The sequence below is a fragment of the Zophobas morio genome, unplaced genomic scaffold (assembly GCF_036711695.1).
Source record: "Zophobas morio isolate AGI-343-1 ecotype UQ-CSIRO unplaced genomic scaffold, CSIRO_AGI_Zmor_V1 ptg000272l, whole genome shotgun sequence".
NCBI lineage: Eukaryota > Metazoa > Arthropoda > Insecta > Coleoptera > Tenebrionidae > Zophobas > Zophobas morio.
In genome coordinates this window covers 116,436-128,071 of record NW_026972376.1, presented here as the reverse complement: position 1 = coordinate 128,071, position 11,636 = coordinate 116,436, and the positions used below count along the sequence as shown (strand labels likewise).

General features: G+C 28.3%; 2 long non-coding RNA genes across 2 annotated transcripts; both read left to right on the top strand.

Annotated features, from left to right (window-relative positions):
- The first annotated feature begins 6,228 nt into the window (after nt 1-6,228).
- LOC135119543 (uncharacterized) lies at nt 6,229-6,627 on the top strand. The gene is made up of 3 exons (XR_010278263.1): nt 6,229-6,304; nt 6,367-6,449; nt 6,559-6,627. It is a non-coding gene; the product is annotated as an uncharacterized LOC135119543 (long non-coding RNA).
- Nucleotides 6,628-7,814: 1,187 nt separating this feature from the next.
- Nucleotides 7,815-8,654, top strand: LOC135119534 (uncharacterized). Its single transcript, XR_010278258.1, has 4 exons — nt 7,815-7,960; nt 8,236-8,345; nt 8,443-8,518; nt 8,579-8,654. It is a non-coding gene; the product is annotated as an uncharacterized LOC135119534 (long non-coding RNA).
- Nucleotides 8,655-11,636: the final 2,982 nt, after the last annotated feature.

Sequence of the window (11,636 nt, the reverse complement as noted above, 5' to 3'; positions counted from 1 at the left end):
CAAAATAATTAACCCTCTTAAATCAGAAAATGCACCTTCAGATATAGTGTGAATATTATTAGAATCAAGGTTCCTTTATAAAGATGAAGTTATAAAAATGGTTATTTACGGAGTATATTTATATACGCTAGGTAACAAAGGTAAATCACTTATATTAATGTATCCTATTATTAAATATTTGCTTAAGTTAATGTGTTAGGGGTATAATGAATGTATGTATACATACAAAACTTCAAGTTTATGGAGCCCCTTAAAGTCTTCTTGACCTAATGATGTAAGCTTGTTGAAGGACAAATCTCTAAAAATAAGTCATTATCAGTCACCCTATATACAATTGAGCAATCATTAATAACAGAAAAACTACTTTAAAGCTTAATGAACTACAAAAGACAACTATATATTTGATGCTTTTTAGTGTCTTATTATCACTCGTTCACTCTTACAAATATGTTAATTTTTTTAGTCCCATAAAAGCTCCTGCGGAAATAGAATTAATCTCATTTCCTTCCAAGTACCTATAACCAAATACAATACTTTAACATATATTACTTTTTATATAGAACAAAGTTGCTTTGAATAGATAAACTGCTAAAACCCTTTTAAAAGTGCACTAAATTTTTTAAATACTTATCCATTTGTAAAAGTTAATGCTTTTTTCTACTATAAAAGTCTATAATTCTTGGTCTAAATCCCATTTAGTGGTTTAGCCTTATTATACTTTTTTATTAGCTTTTTACAATAATTTAATAATAAAAATTAGTACTTACAACTCTGTTAATAAATGAAAACCTTTAAAATTATTTTCATATATGGATTGCAGTTTATTTAAAGATAAAATTCTATTAAAAAAATTAGTAAAATTGGTTTAAAAACTTAAAGATTAAAAGCAAAAAATACAAAGTTTTAACTGCCCAAAAATGCCCCCCTTCTGCTGTTTGGAAAGTGGTTAGGGAACATTTAAGTAGGTTTCTAATCATTGCATACCACAATAATAATTATCTTGTTATTCATAAATGTATAAAAAACAATAATTTATGTATATTTACAGAGTTGAGCTCTCAGGAGTCATACTGCACCATCTAGCTTGTGACCATTGGCTTTTTCCCATAAGACTTACGAGATAAAATGCGAAAGTTACGAATTTCATGCTATTTTTGGATTATAAAAACAGGATAACAAGCTCGCTGAAAATTTATGTATCATACTTATTTTTGTAGGGTAATTTACAAAAACAGTGCAAAATGAGTTCCTATATATCTTAATCTTTTGAAAAATATTTGATTCCTTTTTGTGCTGATCATTATTGCGTACATTAACCAGTTAAAAGTAAAGTTAGCTATTTTTTATTTGCAAATAATGAGTATGTATTGTTATTTAACGGATTAAATCAATCATATAGGGTTACTTAGAAGGTCAACATACCAAAGAGAAAAGTTAATACGTAAAAATATATATATATGGTAAATCCTTTTGCACCGTTAATTTAGTATTGCACAGCCGAGATGGTTAACCTTCGGAGCATGGAAATTCCATGGAACAGGTGATATACCTGGGGGCGCTTAGAGATATAGCAATCTTGGCATTCTTATGCCGACCAAGACGCTATCTTTTCTCTCGAGCAGCAAAAGTAAGAATATTATTGCGCAATAAATGAGACACTGTTTTTGTGCATTGGGCCAGTCATGATAAGCAACTGTTATTTGGGTCTACGGCTCAATGGCAAAAACATCCTCTTTTTAAGTATGATAAAATAAACTTCTGTACTTCCATACAATCACGCCTTGTCTGTGCTTATGGATACAGTACACTATAAATTAAAAGTTGTACCTGTATATATGCCATCTCCCTTTACGGGAGAATAGCTTGGACATACTTATTGTACTTTAGCTAAAAAAACCAATTGCGGATTTAATGGGTGTCGCACAATGCCACTGTTCGGTAATGCACCTTTAGTGTGGTAGTTTTCATGTTAAGTTGAAAGTTTAAATCGAATGCGAAGGTCAAGTGCATACTTAATATGAACTTGCCGGCGACGTAAACTTTTAGAAGCTCTAGCGTATTAAATTAATGAGGACGAGTTTAGTACGCAATCATCAAAGGTTGATAAAGAGAGCCACGTCAATGATAATGGAGCCCACGACCTTGGTTGCGCTTTAACATTTCTAAACGCTGAGCTTTTGTAAAAACTCTCATTCCCAGTATGATGGATTTACGAGTTAACCTGTTAGAACATCCGTGGTTATTAACTCAATCGACCCCTGGAAACGCCAATTATAAATAAATAAGGCCGCCTTACCGTTTGTTTTCGCCATCTTTTTATTAATTGGTACAAACCACGGCGCCCCCGACATACTTGAGCGAGAAAGCTGTTGTTGGTAAACTATAGACCCAGAGTCTTTAAAAGAACTCGTTATTAACTTATTAATGCTCCATCAAAGAGATTTAATGCAAACTATAAATACTTCGTGTAATTACTTTAGTGAAACTTTATAAATCAGTACGTATATTCGGCTAAGTTATCACTTTTAACACCCATGACATATCACTACTCGTTACTAATTGTTACGGGCCAGGTATTATTATTTTTCTCTTTAATATGGTTTACATAACTTTTCTTTGTCTTAGTAACCGATATTTTCTAACTATTTTACCCTAAGATAGGTTAACAATACTTTTTATTTGTTACTTATAACTTGACAGTCTATAGAATAGTTGCTCACTCGACATATAATCCTTCGTTAGTGTGCTGGAAGATAAAAAACACCATAATTATTGATGGGTATTTAGCAAATAATTTTCTTAGTTTTTGGAATAAATTTACTACCTGTATTAGGAAAAAATGGTGACTTTTATATTAAAGCTAAACATCATAAATAATCTATACACCCCACATTATCAGGGGCGGTTTAAGTAGAAGTAAAAGTAGGGACCAAGAGGGAGGTATCCCATATCCCACAACACACGAATCGTTAATTCTATCTTACTCCCCTCTCTAGGTGTTTTACTACTTAAATCGGTAGAAAATTTATTTTTTACTTCCATCTAATTTTTTAAAACGAAAAAAAATTAACTTTCGAAAATAAATACTGTAACTGCATAAAAATAAAGTAAAAAATTTTTTTTGTTAAGGCTACTTACAATTTAAAATTTAAAATCAGAAGTCCTGGAGGAAACAGAAATTATACTTCTTCCCAATGCTAGTAAATCTGCTAAATCACAAGAGTAGCAAAATTGTTTTTAAATAAATTGGATACTATAATTGTCTAATTAAATTTTTGAGATCAAATTTGAAGTTATTGCTAAATAAATCTAACTTTATATATTATATCATAAACCAAGAACCCCATGAGTAATTACACCTAGTAAGACTTGAGGAGGTTCATACGAAGATAAAGCCTTTTAACCTTAAAAATCATAATTATTTTTTTGCTTTAGTAAAAAGAAAAAATGTTAATAATTATTAAGATAAGGTCCTTTAATAAGTCTAATAGTTACATTAAGGAAGGGCGTTAAAGCGTATATATTAGATGGAAATGCTGTTTTAGTGCGTACCGTTTGTCTGGCACTAAAATAAACTTTTTATTAAGAGTTAAAATGATAAAACTGTCCCTGTCTACAAAGCTTTATAAAAACTTTATTTTTTTAATAGTTATAGCAAAGACTAAGAGATAACATCGACAGGTCTATTTAAGTTGTTCTTTATCATTAATAACCCTAAGAATTTATTGTTTACTTTTTAAACGCATGCATAATCTCTTCTTTCAGTCGCATAGAAAATTGTTAATTAAAAAAAACTTTTTTTTGACATAATTAGCGGACATATATATTTTAACAAACTTATTTCATACACAAACAGCGCTATGCAACGGACATTTTGAAAGTAACAATCATTATTATAATAACAATTCATAGATAGGAAGATTGAAATTGGACACAATATGTGGAAAATAGAACAAGTAGTATAACAATTATTGCGAAAAGTTAAGAAATAATAATTGGAATATCAAAATTCGCTTTTACGTCAATAATAGAGCCGTTATGTTCTTAACAACTATTAAATTTGTGCGTTTACATAAATAGATAGCTTTACAAAGAATCAACTTCGCCGAAAAGTGTATAAACGCCACCCTCTATCTTAATTATATATCTTATTATTAATTATGGTGCTTGCTGATGAATTTATATATAAAATGATATAACCGAGTTATCTCAAAAATTAACGATATTTTATTAAATGCATAATATTGGATTTCAAAGGCTGATAGTTTCTAGAACTAGTATAATATAGATGTATTAAAAAATATAAAATAAAAAAGTTGAAGGGCCAAAAGAAACTGGTAATTTATTTGACAGTCTATAACTCTCCCGAGAGTACTGCTACTTTAAACCAAGAGCGAGTGAAAACTATAAAAAAGTCTGGCCGACACGTGCTAACTCTCTGATAATTTGCAAGGATACGCCCTCGGGCGAGTAACCCTCACATAACATACAGCATTCAAAGGTCTATGATTGGTAAGAAACCCTTTTGTTAATAATAAATTATCTATTTTTGCAAGCGTTAAAGAAGAACAAACAAATAGGTTAGAGTTTATAACAATTACACAACTAAGTGGTGCATTACTCACAATTCATTAAAAAAAAAAAAAAAAGAAGGCGGCGTTGATTTTATGTTTAACAGTAAAACATTCAAACTTGAACTTATTTCCATCGTGTTTACCTCGCCGCGGACATGGGATCAGCCTTATTGACTATACACCTATTTGTTAGTATATTAAATGATGTTTGTTTAAGTTATTAAGAAAAAAATATAGGAACTAATGAGCCATCTATTAAAAAATTTATACTCTTTAATATGGTGTATACCGTTTAATAAACAATACTTACTCAAAAAATTGCACTTTTTAAGTAGTCGTAGTAATTCAACTTACAAATTTGCAACTCTAGCACCAAATCTTGTAACTTCTGATGAAATAAAAAATACTTTTATTAAGTATTTTGAGGAAAAAGGCTATCACAAAGTTACTTCAGCGTCTTTGATTGCTGACAAAGACCCCGAATTGCTTTTTACAAGCGCAGGTATGTTATATATATAACATTTATTTTGAATTTTTTAAGAATTAAATTTTGATAATACTTACTTTGTTTTTTACTTAATGTCATAAGTAGGAATGGTTCCTTTCAAATCCCAATTTTTAGGCCAACAGCCCGCCATTCATCAAAAAATTTTTTCTATTCAAAAATGTTTACGTGTCAAAGGTGGCAGAAAACTTTAGCATAGAAAACTAAACTAAATTAATCAATTTGAGTTTTTATAAACTATAACTTTATAGTATATACACCTATACAGCTAACTTATAGTATCTGCAATATAATTATATCGATATTTCTTAGCTTTTTACTTTTTTAAACTTTCCCCTTGAGATTTTTAAATTAACTTATTTATAAACATCTAAACGTTTTATTCATAACGTATTAAAATATCTTCTGTTAGCCTAAAACTTATGTTTTCTATGAATTTATTTTTATCCGGATTTCTTTTTGAATTTATAAGCTGTTTCGTTACTTGCTTTTTTAAAACTGGATAAATTTATTTTAATTTTAAAAAAAACATGTACAAATTTAGAGTTGCCCTTTAAAAGTTTAATTACCATCTTTTATATTTACGTCCAAACAAAGCCGCCAAAGTCTTCTCAAGTAAAATTATTGAAGGCTCATTTCCTTTTCTTTTTAATTTTTTTTATACGCGTGCATCTTAGGATTTTTCTAAGTTATATACGCTTGTTTACTATGATTATTATCTTTAAACCAGGAAAGCACAACGATCTTAACACGGTTGGACACTCCCCCTGTCACAACACGTACTTTGAAATGCTTGGCTCGTTTTCCTTTGGCGAGCTATCACGTGCTGAAGCTATCCAGCACTGCTGGGAGTTTCTTATAGAACGCTTCTGTTTGCCGCAGGAGAACTTTATAGTCACGTGAGTGTTTCTTTTCGATATTAACAAAAAAAAATTACATTTAAGTAATTATTATAATAATATAATAGTAAATAGTGAAAATATAATATTATCAATATAATCAAAACTAAATCTTTTTAATTATTATAATTCCTTATACAAACTTTTATAGTTTTTTTTTAGAATCTTTAGTAAAATTTAAGAAAACTTCGCGTATTGATTAAAACATTATTTTTTTTTAACTTGTAAGAGTTTATAAAGATGACTTTCTGACCTATGATATTTGGATGAATATTATTGGTTTACCAGAACGTCAAATTTCTAGAAAAGGAGAAAATGATAATTGGGTTATTCTTATTCTTATTATTCTTTTTATTATATTAATATTATTATATAATATATAATTTAGTGGAGCATGGGAAGCACGGGGCCGTGTGGCCCTTGTACTGAAATTTACTGGGACTTCGGCGCTCCTCTTGATTGTAAAACTCGGTGAAAGTTATTATTATACTCATTTATTTATATTTTTCTTTTATAAGAATAGTTTCATATAAAAGTTTATTGGTTTTACGTATATAGATAATAGTATTAATTATATTAGATATCTAGAACTCTGGAATATTGTATTTATAGAAAAAGAAATGTCAAGTGATGGTTCACTCTATTTTTATTGGTTTGCTTTTGGACTGCTTTATTATTATTTGTTTGAACAAAAGGAAAAATCACTGATTTACCACGAAAATGCATCGATACGGGAATGGGCTTAGAAAGACTTGCGGTCGTGCTGCAGGTTTAATAATAATAATAATAACTTATTTGCTTAATTTTTTATTCTCATTTTATTCTGACTTTCATGGTTTTATAAAAACTTTTATATTATATAAAAAGCAAAAGAAAAGTATTTTTGAAACTGATCTTTTTTCTCCCATTATGGAGTTTGTTCAAAGCCGTGCAGATAATTCTATTTCTTTAAAAAGTTAGTATTGTAAAGTTATTATCCATATATTTTTATTTAGAAAACTTTTTTGTTTATAATTATTATTATTATATAGATATTGTATGTTAATAACTTTTGTTAATGCCTTATAGTTTTAATTATATTATTCTGTTTAAATTCTCTTCAGTATTTTATCAAAATTTTTCTAGTTGGTTCATATTTTACGACCGCGCGCTCTTAAAAATTATTAAAACTTTGCCTTTTTTATTATAATAGTTAAGGTTAGGGAATTTTCCCTAAATTGCTCGCTTTCCACTAGTGTAACAGTAGAAGTAATAATTAGTATAATAAAACCACAAAGTAGAGCATATATGTAATGAAATGTTACAAAATATTAAAGTTTCTTATACGAAACCACAACGCTTCTGTTTCTTATTACTTTTCCCTTTTCTATTATAAACTGAATTTTGATTTTTTATTTTTTAGAAAAAAAAGAAAATACTCGATTATTAGCGGATCATATTCGCGCTTGTGTTTTTCTTATAGCTGAAGGCGTTCAACCTAGGTAGTGTATAACAATAACAAAACACTTTGTATTCTACATTAGCACAGTTTTAGCCTAATAAGGAAGAGAGTGGTAGACCACGTGTTCTTTTGCATAGATATTTTAGGCAGAGGCCTCTCCCTTTTATACACCACCTGGGAAAGAGCTATATTAAGGTCAAAAAATACAATAAGCTGCACGTGGAATCTGTTAAAGGAGGCTGTACGCTATTTTTCAAAAGTATTAACGTTGACCACCAAAAGTAATTTTTCACGTGTGTCTACGAGGATCAGTGTAACTTGATTGGCGAGCTTTGCCTTAAATTTTATAATTTCGAGGTTTCCACGAAATTTTGTGAAGAGTTTCACATAAAAAAAAATGAAACCCTCTCAGTTTCCACTCGACCTCGACGATTTTATTATTTTTCTTTACTTTATCGCATTAGCGCGAATGCACAAGGCCACGTGTTGCGTAAGTTAATAAGAAGTGCAGCGTTTGCCGCGTATGAACTTGATATTAAAGGTACATTCCTTAAAGTTTTGACTACTTAGTAAATATTGTACACATAACAATAGTTGAGGTAGTAAAAAGTATATAAAAGTAAGGGGAAGTACACGACCTTCTAATACAAGATCGTTGCTTACATAGAGACAAATTGATAATAGTTATGCTGTTGCTTAGTGAAAAGTTAAATAATCTATCTAAGTTTATTTAGTAGCTTTTTTATAATAATAGTTAAATGAAATCAAACAGTATTGATATTGTACACATTTTTAAAAAATATAAATTATATTTAGATAATTTTCTTTCCTCATTGGCCGAGGTAGTAGTGAAATACACGCCTTCAGCCACGTGTTCTCAGGTGGTCTCTCGGGTTCCATTAATTACTGAAGTATTGCAAAAAGAAGTAATTTTTTATACGCTTTCGTTGTAATATTTTATATTATAATATTTTAAATAAAAATAATAAAGTTTATAGTCAAAAAAATAATATGTTAATTCAGGAGACTGCCTTTCATAAAACGCTGGAAAAAGGTTTGGTTCATTTAAAAAAGATCATCAAAGAAACGTTGGAGAAAAGTATTGGTTATCCACCGCAACTCTCGTGACTTTCTTTTAATGGTTATAACAATTTTACAGAGTCACATGTCCTCTCGAGCGACGCTGTTTTCCTTTTGCTGGACACTCATGGCCTTCCGGAAGAAGTGGTTGCGGCGGTCGCTAATAAGCATAACTTGTTTATAAACTTCGCAGGAAAAATATTAATAATTAGATTTATAAATATTTTATTAAAAAAAATAATAATTACTATAAATTAATTAAAATATCAATAAATAAAATTTAAAAATTATTATTTAGTATAAAAGTAATAACATTTATATTTTTATGAAATTTAAAAAAAATTAAAAATAATAATAAAAATTAGAAAATAATATAAATTAATAATTATGAATTTTATAATAATGATAGTAATAATAATAATATAATAGATGTTCGTCAACTATTAAGTAAACAACAACTCCGTTCAAGACTTCACCAATCAAAAAAGCGTTCTTTACCTTTAGACGCTATTGAACACGGTTTTATTGGTTCCTTATAATCTGTTATTATTATAATTATAATTATTTTATTTATAAGGAGAAAAAATAAACGTTCGGAGCCGCTTTATCGGATACGATTTTCTTCAATGTGAGACAAAAGTTGTTTGGCTTCGTTCGACCAATAAGGGTAATCTGTATTTTATTGGCTATTTTAGAGTTATTAGTAAACGTGTTTGGTCTTTAAAATTAATATGACAACCAATACATTTTTTTTAAAATTTACTTATAAAGAAATAAGTTGGGCCGTAATATTTTTCTTATGAAGTTTATTTGCTTTACTTTTGGGAAACTTATATATTGTTTCTGTTTAGTAAACTTTAAAAACTCTACAAATATTTATCATGTTATAAAAATTATAAAAAAATAGTTATTTGTTTCGAACTATTTTCAAGAATATTATTATTATTATCATTATTACTTCCTCTTATATTAATTGTTCAACGGTATTTATATATTGTTTTCTTTTTAGAAGTTTTGTCAAACATTTACTATTCTTTATTACAACCCTTCGGATGCAACAAACTTTATTATAATAACTATTATTATATATAAACTTCTAATTTGATTAAAGTAAAAATCCTTTTTTTTATTCAAGCGGATTACGTTGTTCTTGAAAATAACATATTCTATGCAGAATCCGGCGGCCAAGTAAGCGATACGGGTACATCTATTACACACTTTTTACTTATTAGTAATATTAATAATACTTTTATTACTATTATTAAGTTAATTAGTAATTATACTAATTTATTATATTCTTTTACTTTTTTTTATTATTTTTTTAATCATATTATTCGCTGCAAAAACTTCTTAATATTACTGTTTATATATAATATTTCACTACACTTTTACTTTTTTATGAATACTATTTAAATATTTGTTTTTACTGGTGTGAAATATGATTATTTGTTACCGTTTTAATAGTTTCTGCAGCCAATTTGTCTAAGTTAAGTAATATAAATTTCACTATTTATTATAATACACATTTTGTTAATGGTTTTTATATAACCAATATTGAATATATAATTGAAGGCTCCCTTATACTTTCGAGTGGCAAAAGCGTAGAAGTTTTGGGCTGCCGTTTTTTGTTAAACGATATTCCAGTTGTAGTTTTACCTCCGAATTCTCAAATTCTGGTCACAATAAAAATAATAAATATATCCACTAGTTTTTTGGAAGAAAATTTATTATTTACATTATTAGTGCAACGATACTGTTAAAGCCTTTGTAAACAAAGAGCGAAGAGCACGTGTCTGTAAGTACCACACAGCAACACATTTGCTGAGCCACGTGCTGAAAGTTTTGTACGGGGACGGCGTAGCTCAAGCTGGTTTTTTTTAATTTTTATAATGTGAATATTGCGAGCTAACTTTTATTGTGAATTTTTCAAATAAAAGTTTATAAAAATTAATATATATATATATATATATTGTATATATTTGTAGGGTTCCCATGTCTCACTAAAATTAATGTTTTAATTTTTTTGGCTCCAGGCTCGTTTGTTGGGGAGAAAAAACTTCGTTTTGACTTTACTAAAAATGGAAATAAAAGTTTTGATAAAAGTGTTATTGAAAAGGAAGTCAATACTATTATTTTATTGGATCTTCCAATTTTTATAGAAACAGTAAAATATTTATTATTATTTTTTTGTTTTTATTGGTTATTATATTTATTTTTTTAATACTATTCTGTTGGTGAATACTTTATTAACTTTTTCTACTTTACTACAGTTATTAGATTATCAATATATATTTTTTGCCAAAAAAGTTTGCCATAACCAGTAAAAAAAACTGTATTTTATATATTACTGACCCAACCCATAAAAGTATTTTAACAGCAAATCTTTAAATTATAAAAAACATTTAACTCTTAAATATTAGACACCAAATTAAAAATAAACAAACCAATTAAAAACAACGAGCTATAACGGAGCTATGAAAAAGCGTATGCACTAAATTTTTTGAACAAAGTTTCACGTGCAAGTCACTTTCTTTTTTTTTTTTTGGCATCCACAGCAGCATATTTTGTGCTTTTGCTTATTTTTTGTGTATGTCTTTTACTCCTATAAGTATCGCTTGGCCACTTTTGTTGGGTCCAAATTTATACACTAAAAAACTCGTATACTCGTTACTCGTGGGACTTTATAAGGATCTTTTTTTTATGCAGCGCAGCTTATGGCAAACTCCCGACTTTTCCCCTTAGAGTGCCTTTTTATTTTATTCTTTACGCTCAAAAAAAAAGGCTCCTATATGATTAGCTGTGCTTGAGTATATAAAAAAAGTTATTGGAGAATTATTATCAAGTTTAAAGTTTTTTATATATTACTCTTTGACATTTATTGATTCTTTTTTAGAATGTTTCGGATCAGGAAGCTTTAAAAAATGGCGCAGTCGCCACTTTTAGTAATAAATATGGGCCTTCCGTAAGAACCGTTCAGGTTCAGTTATTATTCTTTTTTTTTATTACTACTATTACCATTATTTTATTATTATTTATACTATTATTTGTCATTAATTATTATTTTTTATTAACTTTTTATTATTATCTTGTAGATTAAAGGAAAGTCTACCGAGCTCTGTTGTGGCACTCACGTGACT